The following is a 20,263-nucleotide window of genomic DNA, read 5'->3' as shown; positions in this document are numbered from 1 at the left end:
AGCAATAAATAAGAACAGTCAACAACACCTCCTCCACAATCATCCTCAACACCGGTGCCCCACAAGGCTGTGTCCTCAGCCGCTTACTATACTCCTGATGCACCGACGACCGCGTGGCCAAATTCCCCTCCAACTCCATTTCCAAGTTTGTTGATGACACCACTGCAGTGGGTCAGATCTCAAACAACGATAACACCAAGCACTGGGAAGAGACAGAGAATCTGGTGAACTGTTGGGACCACAGTCATCTCTTCCTCAATGTCAACAAAGCAAAGGAGATAGTCATCGACTTCAGGAAGCAGAGTGGAGTACATGCCCCTGTCAATGGGATGAAGGTGAAATGGTGAAGAGAATCAAGTTTTTCGGGAAGCAGATCACCAACAACCTATCCTGGTCCTTCCATGACAACCAGAAGAAAGCCACCAACACCTCTGCTTTCTGAGATGTCTAAGGACACTTGGCATGTCAGCTACAACTCTCCCCAACTTTTACAGATGCACCATGGAAATCATTCTTTCTGGTTGTATCACAGTTTGGTTGGCTCCCCAACTGACCAAGACCGCAAGAAACTTCAAAGCTTCGTGAATGGAGTCCAGTCCATCACTCAAACCAACATCCCACCCATTGACACTGTTTACACTTCCCGCTGCCCCGCAAAAACAGCCAGCCGAATTCAGGAAACAACGCACCACGGACATAAACTCTTCCACCTTGTTCTGTCAGGAACAAAAAGATAAACACATCTGAGGACATGTACCAACTGATGCATAGAAACAATGCAGTGCAGAAGGAGTTCATTTGACTCATCGAGTCTGCACCAACAACAATCCCAGCCAGGTCCTATCCCTGAGGTCCCACATGTACCCTGCTAATCCCTCTAACATCCATATCCCGGGACCTGAATGGGCAATTTAGCATAGCCAACCAACCCAACCTGCACATCTTTGGACTGTGGGTGGAAACCGGAGCATCCGGAGGAAACCCACGCCGACATGGGAAGAATGTGCAAATTCCACATACACAGTGATCCAAGCCGGGAATTGAACTCAGGTCCCTGAAGATGTGAGATAGCAGTTCTATCCATTCTGCCTCCAGGCTGCCGACTCAAGAAAAACTTCTTATCTGCTGCCATCAGACGTTTGAATGGGCCTACATCACATTAAGTTGGTCTTTTTCTTCACATGGCAACATGTGACTCTGCAACATTACATTCTGCTCTATGTACGGTATGTCTTGTCTGTCGAGCACTTAGGGAACAATACTTTTCACTGTGCACTAATACAAGTGACAATAATAAATCAAAACAATACAAATAAAATCAAATCAGTCTTTCAGAGCTGAGGCTGGAACATCAGCACGATGTCCCTGGCCTTACCATTGACCTTATGCAGGTTGAGGATGTACACAGGACTGCTGTGATCGAGAATGAAGTGTTCATATCTAAATGCTTCCATCTTTAAATGTGTGTATTTATGTATGTGCGTTTGGGGTGTTTCTGTGTGTTTGTGTTCCTGTGACTCTCGGAGAGCTTGGGGTGGGACAAGTGATTGCATTATTGCCTCCAGAGGCCCTGGTTCAATTCCAGGCTTGGCTACTGTCTGTACAGATTCGGCATGTTCTCCCCGTGTCTGTGTGGGATTCCTCCGGGTGCTCCGGTTTCCTCCCACACTCTGAAAGTTGTGCAAAGAACGTAGATTATGTATGCTGAATTCTCCCTCAGTGCACCCGAAAAGGCACTGGAGTGTGGCGACTTGGGGGTTTTGACAGTAACTTCATTGCAGTGTTAATGTTCGCCTACGTGTGACACGAATGAATAAACTTCAAACTTGACAAAATATGTTCTCTCTCTGTGAGATCTTCTTGTGCACATATGACCAATAAGGTGGATTCTACAGCCTGGTGACTGAGTGGGTGATTAGCAGTGAACTGGTGTTATATGTCGAGGGTCAAAGGATTCTGTCCCAATCTTTTACGCACGAAGGAATAGTGTTGGAGGTCGCATGTCTGTGGAAAGTCACAGCACACAGAAGACACCCTAGCCCATAGACTCTGAGACAATTGTCAGTGGCTGAAAGAAGTAATAACTGGATACAGAGATTCAGCAGAAACAACAAGGGCAGCAAACCGAGTCCAGTAAATGACAAGAAACTCAATACAGTTAAACAGCCTTTCTAGAATGAGGAACTGGACACAGGGGACGGGACTTTGCAGCCTCACTCTTCCCAAAGCTGCAAAATCCCACCCGTGTTCAACAGACCTTCCCATGCTCCGCCTCTCGCCTGCTCCGATTCCCGTGGAGGTCGGGTATCTGTAACCCCCACAACATGCCTGGGACTTGCAAAATGTCACCAGCTGTCCTGTCTGGAGACAATACACATCTCTTTAACCTTTGATTCATGCTATCCACACTCACATTGTCTGTACCTATAAGACTTGATTAGCTGTATTAGCATTGATGAGCTTGATTAGGATTCCAATCATTATTCAGTAAATTGAGTTTGTGTCTCTGCATGCCCTGTTTGTGAGCACACCTCCCACTACACCTGACGAAGGAGCAGCACGCTCAGAACCTCGTGGCATTTGCGACCAAATACACCTGTTGGACTTTAACCTGGTGTTGTTAGACTGCTTACGGTACAGTTCCAGCCAGAGACTTACCCAGAACACCAACAATCGCCAGGTGGGGATAGTAAAAACATTGAATCGCCTTCAGTAAATATTGAATCCGAATGTTTGATGGTAACCACGGAGCATATGCAGTAAACTTAGAAATCCAATGGAATAAACTCCTGTCCTTGATTGGAACATTCCAATCCATTGTTCCCAGATTCTGATCCATTGTTGGAACATTCCAATCCATTGTTCCCAGATTCTGATCCATTGTTGGAACATTCCAATCCATTGTTCCCAGATTCTGATCCATTGTTGTAACATTCCGGATCATTGTTCCCAGATTCTGATCCATTGTTGGAACATTCCAATCCATTGTTCCCAGGTTCTGATCTCTCCTCTCCCTCTCCGTCTCTCCACAGCCGCTGATCTCTGTTAGTGACGGAGTTGTCGCTCCCACTGACTCAATGGGACAACACATTGAACGGAATCCCGTTCTAATAGAAGAGGAAAAACCCTCCAGGCACACTAATCGGATCCATGGAGACTCACATCAATTACAGTCACTAAACAAACAACTTCACTTCACCCTGTTCTATCCAAAACTTTTTATACCCAAAGTAGAACAGTTAACAGCCTAGGTGTTGAGGGTCAGGGAGGGCTGGAAAGTTGGAAATAATGGAGGGTCAGACCATAAATCTTTCCATATTCATTCGATATACAGAGGTCCCTCTGCGAGCGTTCATTTCGAGATGACTAGAATACAAAAGCAGGGGTGTACTGCTGAGGGTTTATAAGACTCTGGTCAGCTCACATTCAGAATATTGTCAGCAACTTTGGGCCCCGGATCTAAGGAACGATGTGCTGGATTTGGAAAGGGTCCAGAGGAGGTTCAGGAGAATGATGCGGGGAATGAATGGCTTGACGCATGAGGAGCGTCTGAGGACTCTGGGTCCTTACTCGATGGAGTTCAGAAGGATGAGGAGGGGGATCTCAGAGAATCTTATAAATTAATAAAAGGTCTGGATAGAACGAACATGGGAAAGATGTTTCCTTTAGTAGGGGAGACGAGGACCCGGGGGCACAGCCTCAGAGGAAAGGGTTCGCCCTTTAGAACTGTGATGTGGAGATGCCAGTGTTGGACTATGGTGGGCACAGTAAGAAGTCCCACAACACCAGCTGACCACTCGCCTGTTGAAGGAGCAGTGCTCCAAAAGCTCGTGATTCCAAGTAACCCTGTTGGACTTTAACCTGCTGTTATGAGACGTCTTACTTTAGAACTGTGATGAGGAGGAATTTCTTCAGCCAGAGGCTGGTGAATCTGTGGAATTTTCCTTGTCATACAACGCTGTGGAGGCCGGGTCATTGAGCGTATTTAAGGAAGAGATAGATAGGTTCTTGACTGGTAAAGGGATCAAGGGTTTTGGGGGAAAAGTGGGACAATGCGTTTGAGAAACTTTTCAGCCATAATGGAATGGTGGAGCCGGCTCGATGGGCCTGAAAGCCTAATTCTGCTCCGATATCTTATTGTCTTGTGGTTTTCACGGATGTAGGTTTTAGATGTGTTTAACATTAATCAGCATTGATATAGACTCTGTTAACTCCAGGCTGTTGTCGATCTTAAGTACAGCTTATGGACAGAACAACCTGACACGGGACTTCACATTGATCAATCCCTCAGCATTACGTACAGTACAGTCTTAGCTCGAGTCATCAGATAGAACTATCTCTGTCTTACGTACAGTACAGTCTGAGCAAGAGGCATCAGATACAACTATCTCTCACTGTTCCATACAGGGCAATCTGAGGCTTCAGATTGAACTATCTAACAGTGTTATGAACAGTAAAATCTGAGGCTTCACATAGAACTATCTCTCCGTGTTATGTCCAGAAGAACCTGATGTCGAGGCTTTACTTCAAGCTTTGTCAGCATTTTCTATTGTGAGGTTGTGCTGAGGAAAGAGTGAGTTGAGGAGAGTGTGAGAGGGGAACACTGGGACAGACAGTCAGCACCTTGAGGAGAGGGTGACAGGGGGACACTGGGACACCGGGACAGACAGTCAGCACCTTGAGGAGAGTGTGACAGGGGGACACTGGGACTCCGGGACAGACAGTCAGCACCTTGAGGAGAGTGTGAGAGGGGGACACTGGGTCACCGGGACAGACAGTCAGCACCTTGAGGAGAGTGTGAGAGGGGGTCACTGGGACACCGGGACAGACAGTCAGCACCTTGAGGAGAGTGTGACAGGGGGACATAGAGGATTGAAGCTACTGGGAGAGTTGAGTAGCCCTGGGACCGAGACCGTTTGTTTATGTCCTGTGGTGCTGAGGATTCTCTTCAATATCGACTCCACAGTCAGGTGTCAGGGACACAACTCTTTATTCCATCTGTTCACACAACACTCCAAATATTGACTGCCCAATCTGGCAGGGTCCCAACAGCTCACCCTACACCTGAGATCACATGGCCCGTTCCCTTCAAGGAATGCCCCAATATATATAACACTCCCCCCTGTAAATAACAGCAGCAGCCACACACCCCCTCCCCACTCTACCTTTAGTCCCATTAGCCTACCCAGCACTACCTCTTTAGTAATAGTGATCGTTTTAAGGTCCTCACCCCCTGCAGTCCCATGACCGTCAATTATTGGTCAGCTATTTGTGTCCTCCACTGTGAAGACCGACACAACAAACTTGTTTAAGGTCTCGGCCATTTCCTCGTTTCCTATTATGAAATCCCCCTTCTCATCTTCTAAGGGACCAACATTTACTTTAGCCACTCTTTTCCTCTTTATATATTTGTATAAACTTTTACTATCAGTTTTTATATTTTGTGCGAGTTTACTTTCAAATCTATCTTTCCTTTCTTTATTGCTTTCTCAGTAGTTCATTGTTGTTTTTTAAAGCCTTCCCAATCTTCTAGTTCCCCACTAATTTTGGCCACTCTGTATGCATTGGTTTTTTAATTTGATACTCTCCTTTATTTCCTCAGTTATCCATGGCTGGTTATCCCTTTTCTGAAATTCCTTCTTTTTCACTGGAATATATTTTTGCTGAGTACTGAGAAAAATCTCCTTAAAAACCCTCCACTGTTCCTCAACTGTCCCACCAATTAGTCTGTGTTCCCAGTCTACATGAGCCAACTCCGCCCTCATCCTATTGTAATCCCCCTTGTTCAAGCAGAGGACACTGGTTTGGGACCATACTTTCTCACCCTCCATCTGTATTAGAAATTCAACCATATTGTGATCACTCATTCCAAGAGGATCCCTCACAAGGAGATCATTAATTTTACCTGTCTCATTACACAGGACCAGATCGAAGGTAGCTCGCTCCCTCGTAGGTTCTGTAACATACTGTTCGAGGAAACTATCGCGACAGCATTCTGAGAACTCTTCCTCAAGTCCACTGCGTCCGACTTGAGTTGACCAATCAATATGGAGGTTAAAATCCCCCATGATTATTGCTGTTCCATTTCTACATGCATCTGTTATTTGTTTGTTTATAGCCGGCCCCACCTTGAAGTTATTATTTGGGGGCCTATAGACTACGCCCACCAGTGACTTTTTCCCCTTAAGTATTGCTTATCTCCACCCACATTGATTCCCCATTTTGCTCCTGAGAGCCTATATCGTCACTCACTACCGCTCTGATGTTGTCCTTAATTAACAGACCTCCCCCACCTCCTTTTCTTTCCTGTTAATCCTTCCGAATTGTCTGATACCCCTGGATATTTAGTTCCCAGTCCTGGTAAAACTGCAACCACGCTTCTGTAATGGCCACTAGATCATACCTATTTGTACTGATTTGAGCCGTCAACTCATTCACTTTGTTTCGAACGCTACGTGCATTCAGGTAAAGTGTTTTTATGTTAGTCTTTCTTACCTGGACCCGATTTGTTCGTGCATTCCTTTGTTTTAATGCTCTGTCCCTTCCTGTCAAAGACTGGTTATTCTTCCCCCGACCACCTCCTTGCACTGCGTTGACCACCTTCCCTTCTCATGCTTGTCACCTTTTTTACTCTGCCTGAGGTTAGATTCCTGCCACCTTCTATACTCTCTGTTCTATTACGTGGACTGGAAACTTTACTAACCTCTCCTGAGCCCTCGGCTCCTTTAACAAGCTGAAAGTCCTCATCATTAACCTTCACTCCTACTCTCTCCTATACCATTGATTTTCGAAATCTCCATGCAACTGCACCCTCCCCCCCAACTATTTAGTTTAAAGCCCTATCTACAGCCCTAGTTGTGCGATTTGCCAGGACACTGGTCCCAGCATGATTCAGTTGAACACCATCCCATCGGAACAGGTACCCCTCTTCCCCAATACTGGTGCCAATGTCCCATGAATTCAAACCCATTTCTCCCACACCAATCTTTGAGCCACGCAGTTACCTCCTTAATCTTTTTGACCCTGTGCCAATTGTCTTGTGGCTCAGGGAGTAATCAAGAGGTGATTACCTTTTTGGTTCTGCTTTTTAATTTAGCTCCTAGCTTTTCATATTCCCTCAGCAGAACCTCTGTTCCTGTTCTACCTATGTCGTTGGCACCTACGTGGACCACGACAACTGGATTTTTGCCCTCCCACTCCAAGTTCGTCTGCAGCCCAGATGAGATATCCTGAACCCGAGCACCAGGCAGGCAACACAACCTTCGGGATTCTCGATCCTGGTCACAGAGAACAGTGTCAATGCCCCTAACCATACTATCCCCAATTACCACTACATTTCTATTTTTCCCCCCACTTGAACGGCTCCCTGTACCACGGTGCTGTGGACAGTTTGCTCATCCTTCCTGCACTCCCCGTTCCCATCCACACAGGGAGCAAGAACCTGGGACAGGTTCAGGGTCTGAGGCTCCTGGAACTCTACCTCCTTGATCCCGCTACCTGCCTCACTCGCAGCCACACCCTCTTGTCCCTGACCACTGGCTGAATTCAAGTGAGTCAGTCTAAGGGGTGTGACTGCCTCCCGAAACACAGCGCCCAGGTAACTCTCCCCCTCCCTGATGTGTCGCAGTGTCTGAAGCTCCGAATCCAGCTCATCAACCCTGAGCCGGAGTTCCTCAAGCAACCAATACTTACTGCAGACATGCTCACTGGGAACCACAATGGGGACCACCAGCTTCCACATCACGCAGGAACAACACATCACATGACCCTCCATCCTTATTTTATTTGCTTTGTTTTAAGTTTTTCAAAAAACACTAAGAACTGAACCTACCCTATTTTCTATGATACCCTGCCTCGCCCGTTTCCGCCTGAGCCCTTTGAGCCAAAGCCCTTCAGCCCTCACTCTGCTCCCTGCTCACTCCGCTGCCCGCGAACGACGCTGCCCGCTAGATCGTGCGGCCTACTTTTTAAACCTCCCGCGTGCTGAAAATAATAAAAATGTCCTTCCCAGTTCACCCCGCGGCCGGCCGACATCCACTTTTCCCTTAAACGAGGAAATAAAGAAAAACCCGCCAAAAAGTAAGCAAAACAAGTCAAGCCCTGATCCTTTTGACTCCAGCCACAAACCACTCGTCTCTTCCTCGCCCCCGTGAACAATGAGGAGCTGCAGCATGAAGCTAATTTCCCGGATAAACGTGGGCAGGGGAACAGAATGCCCCAAGTAATCCAGTCGTCTTCATATCGAGCAAACCATGGACACCAGCCATAAGAAGATGAAATTCCCCGAGATGATAAACAGCAACATTATGGATTTCCTTTGGTTCTCTATCTCTGGGTCACTGGCACTCTCCCCAGAGCTCCCACCTCCGAGTCTGCTGCGGCCTCTGCTGGCCATTAAAATGTATCTGACTGTGAACACATTGAACAATAGAATCAAAACAAACGGAAGAAATGGCGTTATAATGTAATGCATTAATTCAACAACAGCCCAGGCCATCGAGTGGTTTACTCGGAAACCAACACGGCAAAACCAGGAACTTTTTGAAAGGTAATATTCGGTGATATGTAGAACAGACCAAAAAATGTTCTTCAAATGAGTCAAAACATTCCCGATTCCCGGAACCATGTATGCTGTTTTCACTGTGAAATATTTAGATTTCAGATTCTGGCAACAAATGGCCACAAATCGATCAAAGGTGAAAGTGATCGTGATCCAGACGGAACAGTCCGTAACAGCGTAAAGAAATACAGCATGGATGTTACACCGAGCAACATTCCTGAAGAAACTGAACTGTTCCCGGGAAACGATAGGAATCTGCCTCAGTCTGAGATCGATTATCAAGACCAGGAGATTGGCAAGCGCCATAACTATCAGGTAGAGAGTCACATATCTGGAGAGGCCACACTTTCCCCGAGACAGGATGGCAATTGTCAACACGTTAACTGTGAGGAAACATGAGATAAGGAAAAAGTTCATCTCTCACGGGGCAACAGCAAGGGCGGAGTTTTACTGCCTGGCTCGACACAAGACTGGAAAATCCCGCCCGTGGTCAACAGACCTACCCACTGTCCGCCCCTTGTGGACTAAATAGTGACACAATCCGCAAGGGTCACTCTAAATAGTGACACAAACCCCAAGGATCTCTCGAAATAGAGACACAATCCCCAAAGATGATTCTAAATAGAGACACAATTCCCAAGAATCACTCTAAATAGTGACACAAACGCCAAGGATCACTCTAAATAGTGACACAAACCCCAAGGATCACTCTAATTAGTGACACAATCCCCAAGGATCACTCTAAATAGTGACACAATCCCCAAGGATCACTCTAAATAGTGCCACTAACCCCAAGGATCGCTCTAAATAGTGACACAATCCCCAAGGATCACTCTAACTAGTGACACAATCCCCAAGGATCGCTCGAAATAGTGACACAATCCCCAAGGATCACTCTAAATAGTGACACAATCCCCAAGGAACACTCTAAGGAGGGACGCAATCCCCAAGGATCACTCGAAATACTGACACAAACCACAAGGATCACTCTTAATAGTGACACACTTCCCAAGGATCACTCTAAGTAGTAAGTCAACCTCCAGGGATCACTCTCAATAGTGACACAAACCACAAGGATCAGTCCAAAGAGTGACGCATTCCCCAAGGATCACTCTAAATAGTGACACAATCCCCAAGGATCACTCTAAATAGTGACTCGATCGCTAAGGATCACTCTAGATCGTGACACAATCCCCAAGGATCACTCTAAATAGTGACACAATCCCAAGGATCACACTAAATAGTGACACAATCCCCAAGGATCACACTAAATAGTGACACATTCCCCAAGGATTGGTCCAAATAGTGACACAAACACCAAAGATCACTCTAAATAGTGACACAGTTCCCAAGGATCAATCAAAATAGTGACACAATCCCCAAGGATCACTCCAAATAGTGACACAATCCCCAAGGCTCACTCTAAATAGTGACACAATCCTCAAGGATCACTCTAAATAGTGACACTATGACCAAGGAGCACTCTACGTATTGACACAATCTCCAGGGATCACTCTAAATAGTGAGACAAACCACGAGGATGAGTTTGAATCGTAACACGTTCCCCAAGGATCACTCTAACCAGTGACACAATCCCCAATGATCACTCCAAATAGTGACACAATCCCCAAGGATCACTCTAAAAAGTGACACAATCCTCAAGGATCACACTAAATAGTGACACAATCCCCAAGGATCACTCTAAATACTGACACAATCCCCAAGGATCACACTAACTCGTGACACAATTCCCAAGGATCACTCTAAATAGTGACACAATCCACAAGGATCACTCTAAATAGTGTCACAATCTCCAAGGATCACTCTAAATAGTGACACAAACCCCAAGGATCTCTCTAAATAGTGACACAAACCCCAAGGATCAGTTTGGAGAACACAAATAGTTTACCGAATATTAACGATAGAGGGTTGGTAGGAGGAGAGGTACTCAATACAATTAATGTTACCAGGGAGGCAGTGCTTGGTAGACTAACGGGACTGAAGGTGGACAAGTCCCCGGGCCTGGATGGAATGCATCCCAGGGTACTGAAAGAAATGTCAGAGGTAATAGCGGATGCGTTAGTGGTTATTTATCAAAATTCGTTGGATTCTGGGGTAGTGCCGGCGGATTGGAAAACGGCTAATGTTACGCCGCTGTTTAAAAAAGGAAATAGACAAAAGGCGGGTAACTACAGGCCGGTTAGCTTAACGTCTGTAGTTGGGAAAATGCTGGAATCCATCATGAAAGAAGAAATAGCAGGCCATCTGGATATGAATAGTTCGATTAAGCAGATGCAGCATGGATTCATGAGGAGAAAGTCGTGCTTGATGAACTCGTTGGATTTTTATGAAGATGTGACGAGTGCGGTTGACGGAGGGGAACCGGTGGATGCGGTGTTTTTGGATTTCCAAAAGGTGTTTGATAAGGTGCCTCACAAAAGGTTGCTGAAGAAGATTGGGTCACACGGAGTTGGGGTAGGGTGTTAGCGTGGATTGGGGATTGGCTATCCGACAGGTAGCAGAGAGTCAGAATAAATGGGTGCTTTTCTGGTTGGCGGATGGTAACTAGTGGCGTGCCGCACGGATCGGTCCAGGTGCGTGAACTATTTACCATTTATACAGACGATCTGGAGGAGGGGACTGAGTGTAGTGTAACAAAGTTTGCAGACGACACAATGATAAGTGGAAAAGTGAATTGTGTGGAGGGCGTAGAAGGTCTGCAGACAGATTTGGACAGGCTGAGTGAGTGTGCGAGGATCTGGCAGATGGAGTATAACGTTGACAAATGTGAGGTTATTCACTTTGGAAGAAATAATAACAATTTGGATTATTATCTAAATGGAAAGAAATTACAACATGCTGCTGTGCAGAGGGACCTGGGGGTCCTTGTGCATGACACGCAAAAACCCAGTCTGCAGGTGATCAAGAAGGCAAATGGGATGTTGACCTATATCGCAAGGGGGATAGAATATAAAAGCAGAGATGTCATGCTACATCTGTTCAGGGCATTGGTGAGGCCACAGCTGGAATACTTTGTGCAGTATTGTTCCCCTTATTTGCGGAAGGAAATATTGGCCTTGGAGGGAGTGCAGAGAAGGTTCACCAGGTTGATACCAGAGATAATGGATGTTGATTATGAGGAGAGACTGAGCAGATTGGTTTTGTATTCGTTGGAATTTAGAAGGCTGAGGGGGGATCTTGTAGAGACCTATAAGATAATGAAGGGGCTGGATATGGTCGATATGGAGAGATTCTTTCCACTTGGAAAGGAAGCTAGAACCAGAGGGCACAGCCTCAAAATAAAGGGGGGTCAGTTTAGGACAGAGTTGAGGAGGAACTTCTTCTCTCAGAGGGTGGTGAATCTCTGGAATTCTCTGCCCACTGAAGTGGTGGAGTCTCCCTCGTTGAATATGTTTAAGTCACGGATCGATGGATTCCTGATCGGTAATGGATATAGGGGTGATAGGGATCAGGCGGGTACGTGGAAGTGATCCACTTCAGATCAGCCATGATCTTATTGAATGGTGGGGCAGGCTCGAGGGTTTAGATGGCCTACCCCTGCTCCTATTTCTTATGTTCTTATGTTCTTATTGTGTCACTGTTTAGATAGAACATAGAACATAGAACATAGAACATTACAGCGCAGAACAGGCCCTTCGGCCCACGATGTTGCACCGACCAGTTTAAAAAAAAAATCATTGGGGTTTGTGTCAGTATTATGGGTGATTCTTGGGAATTGTGTCACTATTTCGAGCGATCCTTGGGGATTGTGTCACTATTTAGAGTGATCCTTGTGGATTGTGTCACTATTTCGAGCGATCCTTGGGGATTGTGTCAGTATTTAGAATGATCCTTGGGGACTGTGCCACTATTTAGAGTGATCCTTGGGGTTTTAATCACTATTTAGTGTGATACTTGAGGATTGTGTCAGTATTTAGAGTGATCCTTGGGGATTCTGTCACTATTTATAGTGATCCTTGGGGATTGTGTCACTATTTAGAGTGATCCTTGGAGATTGTGTATATTTAGAGTGATCCTTGGGGATTGTGTCACTATTTAGACTGATCCTTGGGGATTGTGTCTATTTAGAATGATCCTTGGGGTTTGTGTCAGTATTTAGAGTGGTCCTTGGAGATTGTGTCAATATTTAGAGTGATCCTTGGAGTTTGTGACACTATTAAGAGTGGTTCTTCGGGATTGAGACACTATTTAGAGTGATCCTTGAAGATTGTGTCACTATTTAGAGTGAACCTTGGAGTTTGTGTCACTATTTAGAGTGATCCTTGTGGATTGTGTCACTATTTAGAGTGATCCTTGTGGATTGTGTCACTATTTAGAGTGATCCTTGTGGATTGTGTCACTATTTATAGTGATCCTTGGGGTTTGTGTCACTATTTAGAGTGACCCTTGCGGATTGTGTCACTATTTAGTCCACAAGGGGCGGACAGTGGGAAGATGGAATGAGACACTGTGGTCAGCACTCAAAAAATGAAGGAGGCAGTCACACCCCTTAGACTAACTAATTTGAATTCAGCCAGTGGTCAGGGACAAGAGGGTGTGGCTGCGAGTGAGGCAGGTAGCGGGATGAAGGAGGTAGAGTTCCAGGAGTCTCAGACCCTGAACCTGTCCCAGGTTCTTGCTCCCTGTGTGGATGGGAACGGGGACTGCAGGGAGGATGAGCAAACTGACCACAGCACCGTGGTACAGGGAGCCGTTCAAGAGAGGGGAGAAAATAGAGATGTAGTGGTAATTGGTGATAGTATAGTTAGGGGCATTGACACTATTCTCTGTGACCAGGATCGAGAATCCCGAAGGTTGTGTTGCCTGCCTGGTGCTCGGGTTCAGGATATCTCATCTGGGCTGCAGACGAACTTGGAGTGGGAGGGCAAAAATCCAGTTGTCGTGGTCCACGTAGGTGCCAACGACAGAGGTAGAACAGGAACAGAGGTTCTGCTGAGGGAATATGAAAAGCTAGGAGCTAAATTAAAAAGCAGAACCAAAAAGGTAATAACCTCTGGATTGAGACCTGAGCCACGACAGAATTGGCACAGGGTCAAAAAGATTAAGGAGGTAACTGCGTGTTTCAAAGATTGGTGTGGGAGAAATGGGTTTGAATTCATGGGACGTTGGCACCAGTATTGGGTAAGAGGGGACCTGTTCCGATGGGATTGTGTTCAACTGCATCGTGCTGGGACCAGAGTCCTGGCGAATCGTATAACGAGGGCTTTAAACTAAATAGTTGTGGGGGAGGGATCAGTTGCATGGAGAATTAGAAAATCAAAGGTAAAGGAGAGAGTTGGAGTGAAGGTTAATGATGAGGACTTTCAGCTCGTTAAAGGAGCCGAGGGCTCAGGAGAGGTTGGTAAAGTTTCCAGACCACGTAATAGAAAAGAGAGTACAGAAGATGGCAGGAATCTAATCTCAAGCAGAGTGAAAAAGGTGACAAGCATGAGAAGGGAAGTTGGTCAACACAGTGCAAGGAGGTGGTCGGGGCAAGAATAACCAGTCTGTGAAAGGAAGGGACAGAGCATGAAAACAAAGGAATGCACTAACAAATCGGGTCCAGGTAAGAAAGACGAACATAAAGACACTTTACCTGAATGCACGTAGCATTCGAAACAAAGTGAATGAATTGACGGCACAAATCACTGCAAATGGGTATGATCTAGTGGCCATTACAGAAACGTGGTTGCAGGGTGACCAGGACTGGGAACTAAATATCCAGGGGTATCAGACAATTCGGAAGGATAGACTGGAAGGAAAAGGAGATGGGGTAGCTCTGTTAATTAAGGACAACGTCAGGGCGGTAGTGAGAGACGATATAGGCTCTAAGGAACAAAATGTGGAATCAATGTGGGTGGAGTTAAGGAATAGTAAGGGGAAAAAGTCACTGGTGGGCGTAGTCTATAGGCCCCCAAATAATAACTTGAAGATGGGGCCGGCTATAAAAAAACAAATAACAGATGCATGTAGAAATGGAACAGCAATAATCATGGGGGATTTGAACCTCCATATTGATTGGTCAACTCATGTTCGGACGCGGCGGACTTGAGGAATGGTTCTCAGAATGCTGTCGCGATAGTTTCCTCGAACAGTATGTTACAGAACCTACGAGGGAGCGAGCTACCTTCGATCTGGTCCCGTGTAATGAGACACGTAAAAATAATGATCTCCTTGTGAGGGATCCTCTTGGAATGAATGATCGCAATATGTTTGAATTTCTAATACAGATGGAGGGTGAGAAAGTAGGGTGCCAAACCAGTGTCCTCTGCTTGAACAAGGGGGATTAAAACCGGATGAGGGCGGAGTTGCCTAATGTAGACTGGGAACACAGACTAATTGGTGGGACAGTTGAGGAACAGTGGAGGGTGTTAAAGGAGATTTTTCTCAGTACTCAGCAAAAATATATTCCCGTGAAAAAGAAGGAATGTAAGAAAAGGGATAACCAGCCATGGAGAACTGAGGAAATAAAGGAGAGTATCAAATTAAAAACCAATGCACACAGAGTGGCCAAAATTAGTGGGGAACTAGAAGATTGGGAAGGCTTTAAAAAACAACAAAGAACTACTGAGAAAGCAATAAACAAATTCCAATGCAGCTACATCCCTCCTCAAGTAAAGGGACCAAAGCTGTCCACAATATTCTAAGTGTGGTCTCATTAATTCTCCGTCCTGCAGTAGCAACAATTCACAACTTTTATATTCTAGTCCTTTAGCATTAAATGCCAAGATTCCATTTGCATTTCTATTTCCTTCTGAATCTACATATTAGTTTTATACATTTCACGCAGACACCCAGATCCTTCTGCCCCGTAGCACTAGGAAGACATGCCTCTGTCTTCATCAGCGGAGATGAAGTGGAAATGGTCGAGAGCTTCAGCTTTCTGGGTGAAAGATGACCAACAACCTGTCCTGGTCCCAACGCTATAGTTTCTGTAATCACCACCATCTGGCTTCCAAAGACGTGTGTGGTAATGAATTCCATAGATTCACCACCCTCTGGCTGAAGAAATTCCTCCTCATCACAGTTCTGAAGTAAGAAGTATCACAACAGCAGGTTGAAGTCCCACAGGTTTATTTGGAATCACGAGTGTTTGGAACGTTGCTCCTTCATCAGGCGAGTGGACAACTGGTGCTGTGAGACTTCTTATTGTGCCCACGCCAGTCCAACACTGGCATCTCCATATCGCAGGTCTACAGGGCCGTCCCTCTCCTCTGAGGCTGTGCCTCGGGTGCTAGTCTCTCCTACTAATGGAAACAACTTCCACAAGTGCACTCTATCCAGGCCGTCCATTATTCTGTAAGTTTCAATCATATCCCCCTTCCTCACCCTTTCAAACTCGATCGAGTTCAGACCCAGAGTCCTCAGACGCTCCTCATGCGTCAAGTCTTTCATTCCCTTGATCATTCTTGCGAACCTCCTCTGGACCCTCTCCAACACCAGCACATCCTTCCTTAGATACGGGGCCCAAAATTGCTGACAATATTCTGAATGTGGGCTGACCAGAGTCTTATAAACCCTCAGCAGTACACCCCTGCTTTTGTATTCTTGTCGTCTCGAAATGAACGCAAGCAGAGGGAAATCTGTATATCGAATGAATATGGAAGGATTTATGGTCTGACCCTCCATTATTCCCAACTTTCCATACCTCCCTGACCCTCAACACCCCATCTAGGCTGTTAACTGTTCTACTTTGGGTATAAAAAGTGTTGGATCGAACCGGCTGAAGTGAAGTTGTTTGTTTAGTGACTGTAATTGATGTGAGTCTCCATGGATCCGATTAGTGTTCCTGGAGGGTTTACCCTCTTCTATTAGAACATGATTCCGTTCAATGTGTTGTCCCATTGAGTCAGTGGGAGCGACAACTCCGACACTAACAGAGATCAGCGGCTGTGGAGAGAGGGAGAGGGAGAGGAGAGATCAGAATCGGGGAACAATGGATTGGAATGTTCCAACAATGGATCAGAATCTGGGAATAATGAACCGGAATGTTACAACAATGGATCAGAATTTGGGAACAATGAACCGGAATGTTACAACAATGGATCAGAATCTGGGAACAATGGATTGGAATGTTCCAACAATGGATCAGAATCTGGGAACAATGGATTGGAATGTTCCAATCAAGGACAGGAGTTTCTTCCATTGGATTTCTAAGTTTACTGCATATGCTCCGTGGTTACCATCCAACATTCGGATTCAATATCTACTGAAGGCGATTCAATGTTTTTACTATCCCCTCCTGGTGATTGTTGGTGTTCCGGGTAAGTCTCTGGCTGGAACTGTACCATAAGAAGTCTAACAACACCAGGTTAAAGTCCAACAGGTGTATTTGGTCGCAAATGCCACTCGCTTTCTGAGCGTGCTGCTCCTTCGTCAGGTGGCGTGAGAGATGTGCTCACAAACAGGGCATGCAGAGACACAATCTCAATTTACTGAATAATGCTTGGAATCCTAACCAAGCTCATCAATGCTAATACAGCTAATCAAGTCTTTTAGGTACAGACAATGTGAGTGGAGAGACCATTAAGCACAGGTTAAAGAGATGTGTATTGTCTCCAGACAGGACAGCTGGTGAGACGTTGCAAGTCCCAGGCAAGTTGTGGGGATTACAGATACCCGACCTCTACGGGAATCAGAGAAGTCGAGAGGCGGAGCATGGGAAGGTCTGTTGAACACGGGTGGAATTTTGCAGCTTTGGGAAGAGTGAGGCTGTAAAATCCCGTCCCCTGTGTCCAGTTCCTAATTCTAGAAAGGCTGTTTCACTGCATTGAGTTTCTTGTCATTTACTGGACTCAGTTTGCTGCCCTTGTTGTTTCTGCTGAATCTCGGGATCCAGTTATTAATTATTTCAGCCACTGACAATTGTCTCAGGGTCTATGGGCTAGGGTGTCTTCTGTGTGCTGTGACTTTCCACAGACATGGGACTTCCAACACTATTCCTTCGTGAGTAAAAGATTGGGACAGAATCATTTTAGCCTCGACATATAACACCAGTTCACTGCTAATCACCCACCCAGTCACCAGGCTGTAGAATCCACTTTATTGGTCATATGTGCACAAGAAGAACTCACAGAGAGGGAACATCTTTTGTCAAGTTTGAAGTTTATTCATTACTGTCACAAGTAGGCGAACATTAACACTGCAATGAAGTTACTGTCAAAATCCCCGAGTGGCCACACTCCAGTGCCTTTTCGGGTACACTGAGGGAGAATTCAGCATAAATAATGCACCTTCCCAGCACAACTCTCAGAGTGTGTGAGGAAACCGAAGCACCCGGAGGAATCCCACACATACACGGGGAGAACATGCAGAATCTGTACAGACAGTAGCCAAGCCTGGAATTGAACCAGGGCCTCTGGTGCTGTGAGGCAATAATGGAATCCCCTGTCCCACCACAAGCTCTCCGAGAGTCACAGGAACACAAACACACAGAAACACCCCAAACGCACATACATAAATACACACATTTACTGATAGAAGCAATTAGATTTAAACACTTCATTCTCGATCGCAGCAGTCCTGTCTACATTCTCAACCTGCATAAGGTCATTGGTAAGGCCAGGGACATCGTGCCGATGTTCCAGCCTGAGCTCTGAAAGACTGATTTGATTTTATGTGAATTGTTTTGATTTATTGTTGTCACTTGTATTCGTACACAGTGAAAAGTATTGTTCCCTGAGTGCTAGACAGTCAAGGCATCCCGTACATAGTGCAGAATGTAATGTTGCAGGATCACATGTTGCCATGTGAAGAAAAAGACCAACTTACTGTGATGTAGGTCCATTCAAACGTCTGATGGCAGCAGAGAAGAAGCTGTTCTTGAGTCGGCAGCCTGGAGGCAGAATGGATAGAACTGCTATCTCACATCTTCAGGGACCTGAATTCAATTCCCGGCTTGGATCACTGTGTATGTGGAATTTGCACATTCTTCCCATGTCGGCGTGGGTTTCCTCCGGATGCTCCGGTTTCCACCCACAGTCCAAAGATGTGCAGGTTAGGTTGGTTGTCCATGCTAAATTGCCCATTCGGGTCCGGGGATATGTATGTTAGAGGGATTAGCAGGGTACATGTGGCACTTCAGGGATAGGACCTGGCTGGGATTGTTGTTGGTGCAGACACGATGAGTCGAATGGCCTCCTTCTGCACTGGATTGTTTCTATGTATCAGTTGGTACATGTCCTCAGATGTTTCTATCTTTTTGTTCCTGACAGAACAAGGTGGAAGAGTTTATGTCCGTGGTGCGTTGTTTCCTGAATTAGGCTGGCTGTTTTTGAGGGGGAAGCGGAAAGTGTAAACAGTGTCAATGGGTGGGAGGTTGATTTGAGTGATGGACTGGACTCCATTCACGAAGCTTTGAAGTTTCTTGCAGTCTTGGACAGTTTGGGAGCCAACCAAACTGTGATACAACCAGAAAGAATGTTCTCTATGGTTCACCTGTAAAATGTGGTGAGAGTTGTAGCTGACACGTCAAGTGTCCTTCGACATCTGAGAAAGTAGAGGCGCTGTTGGCTTTCTTCACTATTGGGTTGTCATGGAAGGACCAGGACAGGCTGTTGGTGATCTACATCCCTAAAAATTTGATTCTCTCGACATTTCACCTTCATCCCATTGACAGGGGCATGTACTCCACTCTGCTTCCTGAAGTCGACGACTATCTCCTTTGCTTTGTTGACTTTGAGGAAGAGATTGTTGTGGTTGCACCAGTTCAGCAGATTCTCTGTCTCTCCCCAGTGCTTGGTGTCATCGTTGTTTGAGATCTGACCCACTGCAGTGGTGTAATCAACAAACGTGGAAATGGAGTTGGAGGCGAATTTGGCCACACAGTTGTCGGTGCAAAAGGAGTATAGTAAGCGGCTGAGGACACAGCCTTGTGGGGCACCGGTGTTGAGGATGATTGTGGAGGAGGTGTTGTTGACTGTTCTTATTTATTGTTGTCTGTTGGGAAGTTCAGGATCAAATTGCAGAGGCAGGAGCTGAGCCCCAGGCCACAGATTTTGTACATGAGGTTCATTGGAATAATGGTGTTAAAGGCTGAGCTGTATTCGATAAACACGAGTCTGTGTTCCAGGGTTGACTGCAGGGCCAGGGAGATGGTGTCTGTGGACCTGTTGTGGCGATAGATGAACTGTCGTGGATCCAGGCAATCTGGGAGGCTGGAATTGATTAATGCTATGAATAACTTTTTGATGCATCACATCGTATTGGATATCAGTGTCACTGGACAATAGTCATTAAGGCAGGCTGCTTGGCTTTTCCTTCCTACCAACCTTGGTTTGAGTTTTTCTTACCTGGTGCATAGCAACCTTCCTGCCGAGAGAGGACTCACTGAGCTTCAATGGTCCAGTAGGTCATTGTGAGCCAGCAGCAAACGCACTGGGCACTATGGACGGTAGCTATTCACTGAACCCTGAAGCTTTGAAAGCAAACCCTGGTAGTTGTGTTCTGCGCAGTAAGAAGTCTCACTACCAGGTTAAAGCACAACAGGTTGATTTGGTCACAAAAGCCACTCGCTTCCGGAGCGCTGCTCCATCGTCAGGTAAGCGGGAGTTCTGCTCACAGACAGGGCATATAAAGACACAAACTCAATTTACAAAATAATGGTTGTAATGCGAGTCTTTACAGGTAATCAAGTGTTGAAGGTACAGACAATGAGAGTGGAGAGAGGGTTAGGTACTTGTGTTCTGTGCCAATCGAGTGTGA

Source organism: Mustelus asterias, chromosome 32, assembly GCF_964213995.1.
Source record: "Mustelus asterias chromosome 32, sMusAst1.hap1.1, whole genome shotgun sequence".
Taxonomy (NCBI): domain Eukaryota; kingdom Metazoa; phylum Chordata; class Chondrichthyes; order Carcharhiniformes; family Triakidae; genus Mustelus; species Mustelus asterias.
The sequence above is the reverse complement of the archived record's forward strand: the minus strand, read 5'-3'. Positions refer to the sequence as shown.